Genomic DNA, 19067 nt, shown 5'->3' on the forward strand with positions numbered 1-19067 from the left:
GTGCACATGATCTTCAGGGCAGAAATTGTTTGCTCAAACTTCACTTTTTTGGGTGATGATGAATGTCGCCATTCCATGGATTGATGTTTTGATTCTGGTGTGACGAAGGCCATCCATGTCACTCATAATATTTTGTCTGTAAATTTCACAGATCTCACGATGAATATCGATCAGTTTTACGCCTTTAGTACTAAGAAATTGCATTACAGCCCGTACTTCACAATCGGCGGGATTCACGATTTTCGGAGGCATCTTAAACACTCAGTAAACAACGTATACAATGACAGACTGTAATGGCGTCAGTGCGTAGACAAGAGATGTAGGTAACCAGCACGCCTGTGCAAAACGCTTACCGTAGCGCTGCAGCGGCGGAATCACACAACGGTACTTACTTAAAAAACATGCCTCGTATTTGATTTTTTTTATAAAGTTGGGTTTTAATTTTCAGAAATACAAAAATCCCCGTTTAAAATACATCTGATTTTATTAATAATATTTGATTTTTTTTAATAAAGTTGGGTTTTAGTTTTCAGAAATAAGAATACCACGTTTAAAATACATGTGATTTTATTAATAATACTTAATTTTTTTTTAATAAAGCTCGGTTTTAGTTTTCAGAAATATGAACACTTCCGTTTTAAAATATATCTGATTTTATTAATAATATATGACATTTTAATAAAGTTGGGTTTTAATTTTTGGAAATAAGAACATCCACGTTTAAAATACATATGATTTTATTAATAATACTCGACTTTTTAATGAAGTTGTGTTTTAGTTTTCAGAAATAAGAACACCCACGTTAAAAATACATGTGATTTTATTAATAATATTTGATTTTTTAATAAAGTTGGGTTTTAGTTTTCGAAAATAAGAATACCAACGTTTAAAATACATGTGATTTTATTAATAATATTTGATTTTTTAATAAAGTTGGGTTTTAGTTATCAGGAATAAGAACATCTACGTTTAAACAACATGTGGTTTTATTGATAATATTTGATATTTTTTAATAAAGTTGGGTTTTAGTTTTCAGAAATAAGAACATCCACGTTTAAAATACATCTGGTTTTATTAATAATATTTGATTTTCTAATAAAGTTGGGTTTTAGTTTTCAGAAATAAGAACCTCCATGTTTAAAATACATCTAATTTTATAAGTCTGAGAGGATGATAAGTATTAGGCAACTTTCAATAAATATTAGAATAAAATAACTGGTATAAATCTATGGAAACGGTTAGCGATGTCAAGAAGATTTTGTGACTTAACTTGGCTTTACTTCTTAGGTGAATATTAAGAAGAGAACTAAGATATATTTCAGTTCTTAATTTTTGAGACATAAAAAAATTTAAAAGTTCTGTTTTAAATTTCTCCGTAGAAGATAGAAAAGAATTTACAGGTGAATTCTCCACGAAGATATAAAAAGTGCCAATTTAATTCTGAGTTTTCTCAGAGAAGTGAAGAAAAGTTCAAGTTCTCTTCCGAAGACAAATAGTTCCACTTTTAATTCTGAGTTTTTCGAAAGTGACAGAGTGATATGTAAAAAGTTAGGTTAATTTAGGTTCACTTAGAGTGGTGGGCCACTTTAAGTGAAACTAAATTAACCTAACTTCTTATATGTCACTCTCACTATGACTGTGTGTTTGAGCGGGTGTGCTGCCATCTATAACCAGTCTAACCTATTTTTTACTGAATTTTCGGACTTAGAAAAATATTCAACTTTTTATTGAACTTTTCTTCACTTCTTCGACAAAACTCAGAATTAAAAGTGGAACTATTTATCTTCAGAAGAGAACTTGAACTTTTCTTCACTTCTCTAAGAAAACTCAGAATTAACGTGGAACTTTTTATATCTTCGTTGAGAATATTCAAAGTTCAACCGTAACTTCTTTTCTATCTTCTCCGGAGAAATTTAAAACAGAAATTTTAAATTTTTTCATGTCTCAAAAATTAAGAACTGAAGTAGAACTTTTTCACTTCTTAAAAGTGACCTAAGAAGTAAAACCAAGTTAAGTCACAAAATCTTCTTGACATCTCCAACCATTTCCATAGATTGATACCAGTGATTTTATTCTAACATTTATGGCAAGTTGCCTAAGACTTATCATCCTCTCAGACTTATAAAATCAGATGTATTTTAAACAGGGATATTCTCATTTGCGAAAACTAAAACCCCAATTTATTAGAAAATCAAATATTATTAATAAAACCTTATATATTTTAAACGTGGACGTTCTTATTTCTGAAAACTAAAACCCAACTATATTAAAAACAAATCAAATATTATTAATAAAATCAGATGTATTTTAAACAGGGTTTTTAGTATTTCTGAATATTAAAACCCAACGTTATTAAACAAAAATCAAATATTATTAATAAAATCAAATGTATTTTAAACATGGGTGTTCTTATTTCCGAAAACTAAAACCCAACTTAATTAAAAAATCAAATATTATTAATAAAAACAGATGTATTCTAAACATGGGAGTTCTTATTTCTGACAACTAAAGCCCAACTTTATTAAAAAATCAAATATTATTAATAAAATCAAATGTATTTTAAACATGGATGTTCTTATTTCTTAAAACTAAAACCCAACTTAATTAAAAAATCAAATATTATTAATAAAACCAGATGTATTCTAAACATGGGAGTTCTTATTTCCGAAAACTAAAACCCAACTTTATTAAATAATTAAATATTATTAATAAAATCACATTTATTTTAAATGTGGGTGTTCTTATTTCTGAAAACTAAAACCCAACTTTATTAAAAAATCCAGTATTAAAAATAAAATCATGTGTATTTTAAACGTGGATGTTCATATTTCAGAAAATTGAAACCCAACTTGATTATAAAATCAAATATTATTAATAAAATCAGATGTATTTTAAACGAGGATGTTTGTATTTCTGAAAATTAAAACCCAACATTACAAAAAAAAATCAGATATTATTAATAAAATCAGATGTATTTAAACATAGATTTTCTTATTTCTGAAAACTAAAACCAATCTTTATTAGAAAATCAAATATTATTAATAAAACCAGATGTATTTTAAACGTGGACGTTCTTATTTCTGAAAACTAAAACCCAAATTTTTCAAAAAAATCAATTATTATTAATAAAATCACATGTATTTTGAACGTGGGTGTTCTTATTTCTGAAAACTAAAACCCAACTTTATTAGAAAACCAAGTTTTATTAATAAAATCATATGTATTTTAAACGTGGATGTTCTTATTTCTGACAACTAAAGCCCAACTTTATTAAAAAATCAAATATTATTAATAAAATCAAATGTATTTTAAGCATGGATGTTCTTATTTCTTAAAACTAAAACCCAACTTTACTAAAAAAACAAATATTATTATTAAAATCAGATATATTTTAAATACGGGAGTTCTTATTTCTGAAAACTAAAGCCAAACTTTATTAAAAAAATTAAATATTATCAATAAAATCACATTTATTTTAAACGTGGGTGTTCTTATTTCTGAAAACTAAAACCCAACTTTATTAAACAATCAAGTATTAAAAATAAAATCATGTGTATTTTAAACGTGGATGTTCTTATTTCCGAAAATTAAAACCCAACTTGATTAAAATATCAAATATTATTAATAAAATCAGATGTATTTTAAACGAGGATGTTTGTATTTCTGAAAATTAAAACCCAACTTTACTAAAAAAAAATCAGATATTATTAATAAAATCAGATGTATTTAAACATAGATTTTCTTATTTCTGAAAACTAAAACCAATCTTTATTAGAAAATCAAATATTGTTAATAAAACCAGATGTATTTTAAACGTGGACGTTCTTATTTCTGAAAAGTAAAACTAAACTTTATTAAAAAATCAAAGATTATTAATAAAATCACACGAATTTTAAACCTTAATTTTATTATCTCCGAAAACTAAAACCCAACTTTGTTAAAACATCGACTATTAATAATGAAACGCTACCTGTTTTAAACTTGGATGTTCTTTTTTCTGAAAACTAAAAACCAACTTTATTAAAATATCAAGTACCATTAATAAAATCAGTTATATTTGAAACATGCATGTTCGTATTTCTTGAAACTAAAACCCAACTTGATTTTATGAAAATCAAATATTATTAATAAAATCAGATGTATTTTAAACTGGGGTGTTCATATTTCTGAAAACTAAAACCCAACTTTATTAAAAAATATGCAAAAATATACCCAATTATTCAAAAAAATTCTAATGTTATTAATAAAATCAGATGTATTTTAAATATGGATGTTCTTATTTCTGAAAATTAAAACCCAACTTTATTAGAAAATCAAATATTTTTAATAAAACCAGATGTATTTTAAAAGTAGACGATCTTGTTTCCGAAAACTAAAACCCAACTCTATTAAAAAATCAAGTATTATTAATAAAAATCAGATGTATTTTAAACGTGGGTGTTCATATTTCTAAAAACTAAAAGCAAACTTTATTAAAAAATCAAAAATTATTAATAAAATCACATGTATTTTAAACCTGGGTGTTCTTATCTCTGAAAACTAAAACCCAACTTTATTAAAAAATCAAGTATTATTAATAAAATCATATGTATTTTAAACGTGGATGTTCTTATTTCCGAAAAACTAAAACCCAACTTCATTAGAAAATCAAATATTATTAATACAACAAGATATGTTTTAAACGTGGACGTTCATATTTCTGAAACTAAAACCCAACTTTATTAAAAAATCAAATACTATTAATATGATCACATGTATTTTAAACATGGGTATTCTTATTGCTGAAAAATAAAACCCAACTTTAAAAAAAAATCAAATATTATTAATAGAATCACATGTAATTTAAACGTGAGTGTTCTTATTTCCGAAAACTAAAACCCAACTTTATTAAAATATCAAATATTATTAATAAAATCATATATATTTTAAACCTGGATGTTCGTATTTCTTGAAACTAAAACCCAACTTTATTAAAAAAATCAATGTTATTAATAAAATCAGAGGTATTTTAAACTGGGATGTTCATATTTCTGAAAACTAAAACCCAACTTTATTAAAAAAATATCCAAAAATGTACCTAATTATTAAAAGAAATCAAATATCATTAATAAAATCAGATGAATTTTAAACATGGTTGTTCTTATTTCTGAAAATTAAAACCCAACTTTATTAGAAAATCAAATATTATTAATAAAGCCAGATGTATTTTAAACGTGGACGTTCTTATTTCTGAAAACTAAAGCCCAGCTTCATTAAAAAATCAAATATTATTAATAGAATCACATATATTTTAAACGTGGGTGTTCTTATTTCCGAAAACTAAAAGCAAACTTTATTAAAATATCAAATATTATTAATAAATCATATGTATTTTAAACGTGGATGTTCTTATTTCTTGAAACTAAAACCCATCTTTATTAAAAAAAATCAAATATTATTAATTTAATCAGATGTATTTTAAACTGGGATGTTCATATTTCTGAAAACTAAAACCTAACGTTATTAAAAAAATATGCAAAAATGTACCCAAGGAGGCCTTGGATCGTCCCTCACCCCCCGAAAAAATATTAAAATTAATCATGGGTTTCATACAACATTCACCTATGAAAGGCTATGAAACCTAGCTAAGAAAAGTGGGAATGAGTAATCAAGCATCCCGTATAATACGTATCAGACGACATACACAAACGAATGGCTAGGACATATTACTAAGAATAGTGTAATGTTGCACACTAAACGTCTCAAATCAGAAGTTTCATACAACAAACATCTACGAAAGACTAAGAAATCTAACTAAGGTAGGAAATGAGGTTAGAAGCTGGTTTTATATTAAATCAGGAGTTAAGCAGGGTTGTGTTCTATCCCCCTTTATATGGATTATTTTGATGGACTTTGTTTTAAGGAGCACAGGAAAGGCAACGGGAGACCACGGAATCAAATAGGGAGGAAAAATTCTCCTGGACTTGGATTATGCTGATGATTTAAGCATCCTAGATGAAAATGTGAGCAAAATGAATGAAGTTTTAGAGGTTTTGAGAGTTCAGGGTGTATTGGTTTGAAAATTAATGTTAGGAAGACTAAGTCACTAAGGCTAGGAATAAGTGAAGATGAAAAGGTGACGTTGGGTAATGAAAAGATTGATCAGGTGGGCAGCTTCACTTACCTTGGTAGTATTATTAGTAGAGAGGGTGGGAGCAGTGAATATATTAAAAGTAGAATAGCCAAGGCTCAGGGTGTTTTTTTCACAGTTAAAAAAAGTTTGGAAGAATAGGAAGATAAGTCTGCAAACCAAGATTAGAATTTTAGAAGCTACAGTGATGATAGTGGTCAAATATGGCTCTGAAGCATGGACGCTCCGAAAAGCGGATGAAGATTTGCTAGATGTTTTCCAGAGAAATTGGATAAGGATTGTTGTGGGTACCCGGCTGACTACCGTATTTCAAACAATAGGCTAGACGAAAAATTTGGTTCAATACCGCTCTCTAGGGCTATAATGAAAGAAAGGTTGAGGTGGTTAGGGCACGTTGTGCGGATGAAGGATGACAGACTGCCAAAAATCGTCCTTTTGGGCCAACCATCTAGGGCTAAGCGAAAAGCAGGTCGTCCCCGTCTTGGGTGGGAGGACGTCATAAAGAAAGATTTAAAGGAAATAGGAACGTCATGGGCGGGTGTAAAAAAGGAGGCTTTGAGATTGGGGTGGAGGAGGAGCGTGCGTAGCTGTGTTGGCCTCAGGCGGCTTGGTGCTGCGGTGAGTTGTTAGTAGTAGTAGTAGTAAGAAAAGTCTAATTTATCAACAAAAAATGGTCTCCCTATGGAAGCACCGCTAACCGGGTTATTAGCGAACATTTATGTAGAACACCTTGAAAATTGGGCCTTAAATTCATATTTTTTAAAACATGTCTATTGGGGACGTTATATGGATGAAGTCATATCACCCTGGAATTATGGAGAAAATGAACTTAGGGGCTTTCTAGATCACCTTAATACATATGACTGAAATTTAAAATTTACCTTAGAAATCGAAAATGCAAATAAATTACCGTTTCTAGATGTATTAATTAGTCGTAGCGTTCATAAACTGGATTTTACAATTTCGAGAAAACCCACACAAAATAACTGATATCTAAATTCTAAAACCAATGACCCCTACCCCCCCACAAGTTACAAGAGGTGTTGTTACATCTCTTTTCGATCGTGTTCTAAACATTTGCTCTGATTCTTACATCACAGATGAACTAAATTTTATTAGAAAGATACTTTTTGGAAACGGTTATCCTATTGTCCCTATTAACAAGCTAAACAATATTTATAACACCCACATCACATATTGTGTACTTGTCTATTATAGGGACCACAGACGAGAAGTAAAGCTAAGTCAAGTCACATGTCTCAAACTGTTTCAAACTGTGTCAATTAATCTCTGACGTTTTCTTTGTTCTGGCAACTGTGCATAGATACATTTTAAATTCCCTTGAAGCCTATTGATTTTTCTGTCATGAATTCTTGCACAATCGAAGCTCTATAATTTCAACGTAATTCATGTCTGTATCAATTACACATCATCCTGTTACATAAATTCATGGTATATTCATTGGAGGTCAAGTGATGTCACCTTGTCCTGTCAGTATTTCTAGCTCCCTGATTTGAAAAGGGTTGGCCATTGATTTTCTTGATTGAGACAGTATAATAATTAGGGTAATCTGCACTACTAGTTTCTGGGACACTTGAAGAGAGAGGTTGCACTATCACTGGCGATCGAGTTTCATCCTTTTTCCTCTTTTTGCCAGGCGTCTCACCTCTTTCATTAGAGTTAGTTGTGGTTAATGCCTGAATTCATGAGAGGCTGCTAACTGTTTTTTACCGCGTAGTTGGGGGGGTTCTAGAAAGAGTCTTAGAAGTAGGTTGCAAGGGCGAATGGCCAAGGGTGTCAGTGAAAGGACCTGTCTTGGGTGGTTGCCGTGGGGGCTGCTTTTGTCCCGACATTTATTATGACGAGACCCAACATATTCACGAACTGTTAATCAGTCTTAATTCAAAGTTACTTGACCACTCGTCCAGAGTATGTTATGGAACTAAATTATTCACTATGATAAATAATAACTCACGTTGTGTGAAGTGAACAATCCCTCACAATTAAATCCACAAGTTAATTGCGCAATCTAACACAGTACAGCAGGAAAGATAATCCGATTAGGTTCGTAAGTTAGTTCCTTTTAGTTCAGATACTAAACTCATACTCATCCAATCAAAACTTTGAGATAGCCATTTTGATCCACGCAGTTGGAAGTTCTGAAAATTATACCTTTGAGCAGGATACTCCCCCTACAGTCTTCACGGCAAGGGCTATAAGTTATGCCCTGGTGGCATATAAGGTGCTTATTGAAATCTTTGTAGGAGAAACTTGAAAAGGGGCTCATTCGATTGGAATGTCAAAGGGCTAGTGCCCTTTTTAATAGTCGAAAGTAATTTGAGGGTAAATAACCCACCTAATACACCCACCTTTTCCCCGAAAACATCCTATCAAAGTTTTCAGATAGCCATTTTATTAAACATAGTCGAAAGTTTTGGAAATTAGGTCCTTAAGGATGACAACCCCTCCCCAACACAGCCCTCAGGGCAAGGGTTGTAAGTTATGCCCTGGGGGCATATAAGTTTTTATAGGAAGAAATGTTCTAGAAGCTTCAAAAAGGGCTCATTCAATTGGAAAGTTGAATTGAAATAGTTGAAAGTAATTGAAGGGCAACTAACCCCCCTCTCAAGCGCACCATTTCCCCAAACACATCCAATCAAAATTTTGAGATATCCATTTTGCTCAACTAAGCTGAAAGTTCTGGAAATTAGGTCTTTTAGGATGATAACCCCCTCAGAGCCCTCAGTGCAATGGTTATAAGTTATATCCTGGGGGCATATAAGGTTTTTATAGAAAGTTGTTGTAGAAATTTCAAAAAGGACTCATTTGATTGGAAATTGAAAGGGCTAGTGCTCTTTTTAATAGTCGAAAGCGAATGGACAGTAATTAAACCCCTCTCACGCCCACCATTTCCCAATAATATTCAATCAAAGTTTAGAGATAGCCATTTTGTTCAACTTAGTTGAAAGTTCTGGAAATTATGTATTTGAGGATGACAAACTCCCCAGATCCCCCCAGGCAAAGGTTGTAAGTTATGCCCTGGGAGCATATAAGGTTTTTATAAAATAGCGTTGTCGTTAAAACTTCAAAAAGGGCTCATTCAATTGCAAAATTGAGGGGGCTAGTGCCCTTTTTAATAGTCAAAAGTGATTGGACGGTTACTAACACCCCCTCTCACGACCACCATTCCCCCAAACACATCCAATCAAAATTTTGAGATAGCCATTTTTTTCAACGTAGTTGAAAGTTCAGGAAATTAAGTCTTTGAGGATGACAACCCCCCCCCCCCAGCCCTCATGGCAAGGGCTGTAAGTTATGCCCTAGGGACAAATAAGTTTTTTTATAGAAAGCTTTGTCGTAGAAACTTCAAAAGGGCTCATTTGATTGGAAATAGAAAGGGCTAGTGCCTTTTTTAATAGTTGAAAGTGATTGGAGAGCAACTAACGCCCCTCTCACGCCCACCATTTCCCCAAACCTATCCAATCAAAATTTTGAGATAGCCATTTTGTTTAATATAGTTGAAAGTTCTGGAAATTGAGTCTTTGAGGATGCCAACCCCCTCACAGCCCTTAGGGTAAGGTGTTTATAGAAATTATGTCGTAGAAACTAAAAAAGGGCTCATTCGATTTGAAATTGAAAGGCCTAGTGCCCTTTTTGTTAGTCGAAAGTGTTTGGAAGGCTTGACATTTTTATATTAAAGATCGTTGTGGGTAGAATGTTTTTTTTTTTTTTTTTTTTTTTTTTACACCAGGGCACTTCGTATCGAAGGATTTGTCGTAGGAACTTTGAAAATGGCTCATTTGATTGAAAATAGAAAGGGATGATGCCCTTTTAAATAGTCGAAAGTGATTGGAGGGCAACTAATCCCCCTCCCACGCCCACCCTCCTATTTGCCCGCTATATTTAAAAACTAAATGTTTCCTTAAGATTAAATAAAAATGCACTGTGTTACGGCTTATTCCCAATAAGGCATCTCAGCAGTATCCCAAGAACGACTTTGGGTATTATGTTCAAACTGTTGGGGATACTTTTGCTCTTAAAATTTAACCAAATCAAAATAGCGTAAGTGTATCCAAGCTATCAAAGAAAGAAAACAGATTTGTTTGCGAATGGTATAAATTTTTCCCTTTCAGGTCAGCTAAAGGAGGTATGAAACTAATTTAAACACAACTATTTGTGTCCAGATTTTTAAAAGGGTGTATGTTGTAAAGAATTGCTAAAAAATTTTCTCCGGCATACAAATAGCAAACCAAACTATAAAGTCTTAAAAAAACGAAAAGATTTAAAGTATTATTATTTTTTTTTCCTGAAAAGACTGTCAATATAAAACGAACAGAAATTAATTATTAAAAAACTTTTTCCACAAAATAAGTTTTTCGAGGAAAAGTAAAGAACTCCATTAAACCAAAAATGAGCAAAAATAAGATCAAATAATCTACCAAGCGTGAAAATACCACAAATCAGCATCGATAAATAAATGAAACCCAAAACGAACAGAAATTACAATAAATAACGAGTCAAACTCAAAACGAGCAGAAATTAACATGAGTTGGGCTCAAAACCCCTATGCCTTCCCAAGGCCAGAGCATAACTTGCACTTTACTGAAAAAATAAAAATGAATGTGCATTGTCAGTTTAATATACATATATTGATATTTAGTAATCAAAATGTTAATATTATTTGATTTATTAAAGCTATAAAAGTAAAAACATTTATATATTTTCAGTAAAGTTTCGAGAAAGCCAGTTAACCAAAAAAAAAGTAAAATTAATATAAATATTTTGTTTTAATTATTCATGTACGGTGAGCCAAAATCAAAACCTGTATTAATTCAAAAACGTTTAGAAATAAAATTTAAAAAAATAAGTTTTTTAACTGAAAGTAAGGAGCGACATTAAAGATTAAAACGAGCAGAAATTATTCCGTTTATGAAAGGGGCTATCCCCTCCTCAATGTTTTGCTCTTTACGCTAAAGTTTAACTTTGTCTCACATTTTTTTTTTAAACAATAAAAAACTTTAGCATAAAGAGCGAGGCATTGAGGAGGTGTATGCAGGTTAAGCTTTTGGTGAATAACCTTTTTTAGGTGGCTTTTAAGTAAAGAGTACTTTTAAAGAATACACATAACGCTTTTGGTATGTCTTCACTGGCAAATGTTTATTTGGATTTATCCTAGTTTTGAAGAAGCAGCAGAAGTACCTTTATAAGAAATTTTACTGACTAGTGGTAAAACTAAACATTGACAAAGGCAGGAGGTGAGCCTTGGGACTGAGCCCCCCTCCCCAGGATTCTAATTTTTCTCGAATTTTTGGGCCCTTCTTATTTAAATTATCAAATAAAGTGAGTTTTTTTTTATTATAGGACTCCAAAACAAAAATATACCTGCAGGGTCGTATCCAAGATTTTTGTTTTTGCTTTTTTTGGGGGGGGGGGGAGGGGGTATAAGAAATTCCTTCTATTATTTTTTTTCAGCTTTCATGAGTCAAAAAAACGATTTAGGGGGGGGGGGTCAAACTCCCAACTCCCCTGGATGCGGCCCTCTATTCATATGTGCGGTCTTGAAACTGAGTCAATTCGTCACTTTCCTTGCTCAAAATCACAGTTTATATAATTATATAAACTGTGCTCAAAATATTGAGGATTGCGGACTGTACAAATCAAATCCTGCTTTATTAGTATTCTTTTGTAATGAAAGTGGCAAGCGATATTAAAACTAAAGAAGTGAGCTCAACAAATACTTTATTTTAGGAGGCTATCATTCCCCTAAATCTTTCACTGTTCACGCTGAATTTTTGCTAGCCCTTATATTAATAGCTTGTTAGGGAACAATTGGTATAACCAGCTATTAATTTTTACAACCCCCTACTCCTCTGTATATTGAGCAGTCTCCTTCAATTTTTTTTTAATGCTGCTCTTGACGTTGGTTTTGAAGAAAATTGTTTGTTTATTTCTGTTTTTTTTTATAATTTAAGTTCTTGTCTTTTTAATACTAGTTTCAGGGTATCCACGGAAATTCGCGTCCAGAAACATAGTTATTTTTATGTTTTAATCTTTCCCATAGGAATAACTATTTCGAATTTAAATCTCACAGCGTGTTTTGTAACTCTGGGACAGAAAGCCCCTTTCAATGGTCGATGACAAGTGATTTGACTTGAGCTGCATGAACCTTACGAAATAATTTTTTTTTTTAAGTTCTTATCTTTTTAATGCTAGTTTTAGGGTATCCAAGGGAATTAGTGCCCAGAAACATGGTTATTTTTATGTTTCTATCTTTCCCATAGGAATAACCATTTTGAATTTAAATCTCACACCTTGCTTTGCAACTATGGGACAGAAATCCCCTCTTAATTGTCGATGACAAGTGATTTGACTCGAGCTTACCAAATACCTTACCAAATAAACCTTACCAAATAAATCGTATGAACCGCAATTTTAGCCACCGTATAAAATTGAATTAATTATAGTTTTGAAGAGATGGAGAAGAGGAGGGCATAAAGCCCTTTAATTATGCAAGGTTAAATCTGCTATAAATGCTAGATTTAAAATAATAGAATACGATCATCTTTCTTTTAAAGTTTACGAATTAGACCTTTGGCTGAAAATATGGCTTTCCATAATTTTTTCAATTCCATGAGGTCAGGATTGGTCCATTGTCAAAAATAAAGTCTAGGCCTCATTTGTGACCCGAATTCCAACAAGGTTTATCATCTTCAATTTTTTGAAACCCTACTGTAACTTAGTTTACCTATGAAAGAAAGTTTTTTCCAATGAGTTCACGAAACTGATAAATTTGTCCGTTTAAATTAATAATTTGCATAAGTTGAAGTTGTTTCACCACCATTTCTTCGAGTGCCATAATTTTCTCCTTTCTGGCATAATGGTAAAATGTTCAACAAAATACAACAAATCTACTTTCTTCAAGTATTTATTCAAGAGTGGTTTTATATATGAAATATGTAATTCTTCTCAACTCTGGACCCTTCTTCTAGGCATTGCATAAGTTTTGCTATCTTTGGAGATAATTTTCATACATTTAGGCCTAAATGATTAAAAGATCACCTTGAAATTTTGATTCATCACCATATTTAGCTCTGATAAACCAAGGGGAGGGATAGATTGAGTATAAGGATTCCTAGCTACTCTCTGATCATCCTCCTTTCAAGTACTAAGCCTCGTGATTTTCGTTTGAGTGAGACCTCTTCTTTTTTGCTTTTTTTTTTTTTTTTTTTAATCCCACCTCCTCTTCTCTCGGTGACATAATAATCTTTTTCATATAATTTCAAAACTTTAATGTCACTTACACTAATTCAAAAACGTCTTTTATTTTTCAAATTGGGTATCAAAACAATATTGATGAAAACAAAGTCTGCTACTATAAATATTTAACTTGACCAAACATTTTAATAAGAAGTATTAGCCTTCATTATCATTTTCTGTATTTTTATCCTATATTTTCATTACTTTTCCCCTTTCCGTTTTTCCTTTTTTCCCTTTTACCCTTTTACCCTTCACTTTCATTTTTCTCCTATTAAAAAATAAATTCAACAAAATTACAAAATTCAACCAAGTACTATCACCAAAAAACTTCTTTTCCACTATTTTCTCCTCCGTTATACCTCTGAAATTTAAAAAAAACTAAATTCATCCAATATAACATTTTCATCATCCTAACTATAAACTCCCTTTTCAAAAAAAAAAAAAAAAATCCGTTTTTACTAACTAAAAATGAATTAAGGCAATCAAATAGGCCTACAACAGGTTAACCTCCAGGGCATACTACAACACAAATAAAAACAAAACAAAATACAACGCACGTCCCGATTATAGGATGCTCCCCCTTCTTAGGATAATCCTTTGGCGGTGGCTTCAATTACATTCTGAACTTCATATTAACCCTTCAAGCTTCCATAAAAAAAAAAATTGAGACCTCTTCTTCAATTCTACCACCACTATTTCGATATCTTCTTAATCGTTCAAGAATAAAGCCATCTCCCCGGCTAAAAAAAAGTAAGAAAAAAAAAATAAATAAAAAAAATAAAAGGTGAAAAGTGAAAATAAGATGATGTCTCGCCTTTATATTTAATCTTGTTCCCCCTTCTATGAGGCTTTGGAAGCCAGGTTTCAAAGCTATTAGCTTATAAACTGAAATTCCTTAATTCGCTTGGTTAGTCAACACGGACACCCGTATTTTTGACCAATAAATACCATTTAATCAATCTTCATCAAACATAACTTCTATCTTTTTTAAAATTACGTTAACTATAGCGTCAACATCCTACTCCCCCATCTCCAAAAAAGACAAAGAATTGTTTCAATGAGACAATGGACAGAAAAAATAATTTTCTTAGTTTATTCTCTCGAAATTGGTAGTACATTTCCGAAAATAAAACACAGGCTATACTACAGGACAACTTCAGGAAAGTCTTCTTATAATAGCAAAATGTAAGTAACACTTTGTCTCATCCTTTTAAACAAATTACCAAGAGTCTCAGAAAAAAGGACCTTCTTTCTATCATGTTTTGGTACTTCAACGAAAGAACTTCCTTGTATAAAAGTTAGAGCATTTACTTTTGGCGTGATTTGCCCATCAGTAAGTTTTCCTCCAAGTTTCGCTTTATTACTTTTGAGTGGAGTTGTTTCCATGGTCTTTTTTTCCAAGACAACTTTCGATTACGACACTGAATAGGTTCCACTTAGGTCAGGTTTCCTCGGCGAATGAAATTTATCGCAGATGTCGTATTTGAAAAAGCAACTTGTTCAAACACGTAATTTATGCTTTATTTGGTATTCATGTCTCGCAAGACAGTGAATAAGAAAAATCCTTTTGTGAAAATCTTTACATTGTCTTGGTGTTTTGTGGTAAGTTATTCCTGTAAACTTTTGTCCTCTGTCATCTTGTAACGAAGAATTTCTCAAATAAAACAAGCATCGTAAGGGTACTGTTGAACCTTCGATTGATATCAATATTTTTTTTTAAGTTTGTATTTCTTTTGAAAGTAAAGAGCTAAAGAGCGAATTTGAAACTTAAAACGAACAAAAATTACTGCTTCGTATTTTATGCAACATAGGCCTATATCTGAAAAGCTGTTCCAAATAAAATGGCTCATCGTATTTCCCTATGTTTGTAGAATTCTGAAAAACTAGTGCTTTACTGAAAACTAGCTTGAGTTTCTTAAAGATTTAAAATTGTGTCGAAAAATTTGTTGATTTCATGGCCATTAAAAAATTTTTTTATGTTTCTTATTAGATTTTCCAATACAAATTTGTCTCTTATTTTCTGTACGCTCCTTAAGAATTTTTATGCTTCTAGTTTTCTTTATTTGCATTGATTTTGTGTTTTCAGTAAACACTAGTTCTTCAGAACTCTGCAAATATAGATAAATATTACGAGCAATTTTATTAAAGACTTTTTTTTAGATATATGTTGCATAAGCTGCGGACCAGTAATGTTTGCTCGTTTTAAGTATCTATATCGGTCCTTTCTTTCATAAAAATTTTGTTTTTTAAAATATAATTTTCTTCATTTTAGGCTGTCAAAAACATGCACAATAAACCTTACAAAATGATCTGTGTCCAACTTATACGAAGAAACTATACAAGTCAACATGAGCTTTTGTTAAAATTGGGTATTAGATATAGGTTATGCTTCGTATCTCTGATAAAACTTCCATTATAAAGTATTCAATTGTGTCACATAAAGAGTCCAAAGGATATATTATCCTACGTATCTTTGAAGAGGTACAGGTAAAAAAAACACCAATTCTTTGAAATTTTACTTTCACTATTTTCTTGGACTTCAACATCTTGGGATCATTAGAAATAAAAACTGGCATTATTAGATTGGCCATCGTTAAAAACCTATACAGGATAATTACACTACCTCACCTTGAACAACAAGGAACATCACTTTTTTGCATGGGGGAGCCCTCAAGTGTCTCTTTTTTTATTCTTTTTCTTTGCCGCTAGGAGGGCGCTGGAGAATGAAAACATATTTTTTTAAAAATACCTCGACTACAATGTCGTGTACTAGCCAGTATACTATAAGAGCCCATTCAGGAGGGTCTGTCATCTACTTTTTGTTGTGCCCAATAACTCGTTTAATACAAGCTACTAATTTACGGTAATAATGTAGAAATCGAAGTTCTATCATCACTCGATGCACCTGTTTTATGCTCTTTTCAAATTTAATTCAACAAAAAAATCGTATTGATTATATGAAATAAGTTATTTAACAACTATTTACTATGTTGCAGTGAAAAGCAAGTTTGGTTAGTCTAACTAATAAAAGAAAAATGTTAAGAAAAAAAGGAGACACGTCAATGCTTCCCGTTCAAAAATGTGATTTTGTTGGTGTTAAACGTTGAGGGGAGTAATTTTTCTGATTTTCAGCCATGCTGATTACAATGGTGCAGTTTTCATTTCGACCCAAAAATATTGTTAAGTGGTTTCAGGCTCATTTTTAGATTTCTATAAATTTGTTTCTGCAATAAAATTCTACTTTTAAGAGCAAATGATATAATAATTACCATTCCTGAATACAGTTCCCAAAGGCAATATTTCTTCACTAGACAGCTATTTTTCTCAACATAGCTTTAAACATTTTGGGTCATTGTTTACTTTTTACTAGGCTGCAGCTGTCGCTGCAACCATGATTCTTGCTGACTTTAATTTTAGCTAAATAGACTGTCTACTTTCTAGCTAGAATGGAGCTGATAACCATTTTTTGGATTTTCTAGAGAAAAACTTATCCTACACGGCTCACCCAGTTTGTATTATACCCATTTTTTTTTTTTTTTTTTTTTTTTTTTTGCAGTCAAACTTGAAGATAAAACTAAAATTATGCATGAGTACAAAAGCAACAATATACATTGTTCATAATTTGCAAAGTTGAACAATTTTCAACTTTCTAGCGTAACACTTTACAAATGATCAATCAGAGTAAAGAGTTAAGACTTAATCTTTACAAAGAAAAAGATAGTTTAAAATCGTAGAGATGTTATCACCCTTTGGCATCAATATTCCAGATGAAGTCAAAATATATTCTTGGGGACCAAGGGAGGACAGAAATAGACTTCCACATCCCCTGTCCCCTCACCTAAAAAAAACTCCTCCTACATTTATTTTAAAGGTTTATGGAGATTCAAGGAATTCGGGAATAAACATGCTTTTGAGGCTTGAAGAACATTTACCCCCACCCTCACAAAGCTCCATAGATCCTCCTCCATAGTAGCTGATGCGCACCTATTCACCATTTTACATAATTTTATCAACTCTTAATTAAATAGACTTCGTTAAATGAAGGTTCAAAACCAACGTCTATATTAACCGTTTCTTTCTTGTGACTCCAAAAGTGACTATGTTACTGTATATGTTACTATACTATGTGGTACTATGTGATATACTATGTATATTACTATACTATGTGACTATACATGTGACTGTATTAACCGTCTATATTGTGACTCCACAAATTTTTTAGAACAAATGTGCCACCTTCTTCTGGCTTACAACTTTTGGTGGATAACTTTAAACTTGGTGAATTTGTATAATTGGAATTATAAAAAAAAACGGTTCTATTGATGTACGCATTGTTGTCAAAACTCTGCTTTTTTTAGAAATTTGGTTAATATTTACTTGAGTCGCTCCTCATATTTTATAACCACAAACTGATTTCCAAAAACAAAATCGGCTTGAAAATCAATTTTCAAACTCTGTTTCAGAAGCCAACTCTCCTCAAACTAATTGAAAAAAAAAACGAAATTAAAAATAAAATATCGTACCCAAAATTGAATATAATTGAAAGCAGTTCTTAAGTCGTAACAAAGGATCGTATTGTAGAAGATTTCCTCATTTTCTTCTAATATTAGTTCACATATTACGCTTGATCCTGGTTTATGCTTGCTTCACTCATATACTGATTTCTTCTACCGTCTAAAAAATGCATTATGCATGTTCCCCGTGACTCTTAATGAAATTCAGAGTGTTATAATGATGATAAAAAAAAATCGTTAGATCTACACGGACTTTTGGAAATATCTAAAAATATATTGTATGTGTTATTTTTGTCCCATTACTTCATATGCTCTTTCCAGGAATTTGAGAATATATCCAATTCCTCTCAAATTATAAAAAGAAGATATTACAGATTCAAGTAGTTGTCGTTTAATAGTTATTTTTCCATTATATAAGGCATTAAAAGATCAATTAAAGAACAAATTATTATAAATTTGTATGAAAGGAATTATTTTCTGTAAGGTAATTTGGATTCAGATCGGTCATTTTACCCAACAAGCTAAGGCTGAAAACTTCCGAGTTCTTAATAGTTCTTTAAGTGTTAAGAATCAACTTCTTTTTACGCCACAAAGACAATAAATCACAAAGTTTTACTTGAAAAAATGAACTACACAGGAATTAATGTAAAAGGCACGAATTGAAACCTTACTTGCATGGCCTTAAAATTAATATAAACGTAAACGGTCACGTACCAAAACCAATTCCTCTTGATGATATAGGTGTCCCACAAGGATCATTCAAAAACTCCTAATTTCCTTATGCTACATTAATGACCTGCCAAGATGATTGCCTCCTTGTGACACCACCACAGTGGCTTTACTGACAGCAGATAATTTGGTTCCCTTATGCATATTCCTACAAAGCTTCATATCTGTTAGAAATCCAAACTCTCGTTTTTCTTTGTTTCTTGATATGATTTATTTCAAACAACAATAATTTCAAATAGCAATGTAGTATCATTATATGAAATTACAAAACCAACCATTTCCATGAAAAGGCCATTGCTGGGGTTCCTGTTTCTTCCATCTTTGTTTGATCCAAAAAGCTGATTTATTTCATTTTTTTAAAATTAACATTATTAAGAATAGAGAAAAGACCCAAAAGATAAAGATAAAAATGATCACGGAAGGTGAAGTAAAGTTTG

At 31.4% G+C, this 19067-nt stretch overlaps 1 protein-coding gene across 1 annotated transcript in view; it reads left to right on the plus strand.

The window, feature by feature from the left end:
- The window catches only part of LOC148940485 (uncharacterized), a 304533-nt gene that overhangs the window by 172344 nt on the left and 113122 nt on the right, over positions 1–19067 (plus strand). The gene's annotated exons all lie outside the window — the stretch shown is intronic.

This window comes from Artemia sp. Qi Xiang Cuo, chromosome 19 (assembly GCF_049724085.1).
Source record: "Artemia sp. Qi Xiang Cuo chromosome 19, ASM4972408v1, whole genome shotgun sequence".
Classification (NCBI taxonomy): Eukaryota; Metazoa; Arthropoda; class Branchiopoda; order Anostraca; family Artemiidae; genus Artemia; species Artemia sp. Qi Xiang Cuo.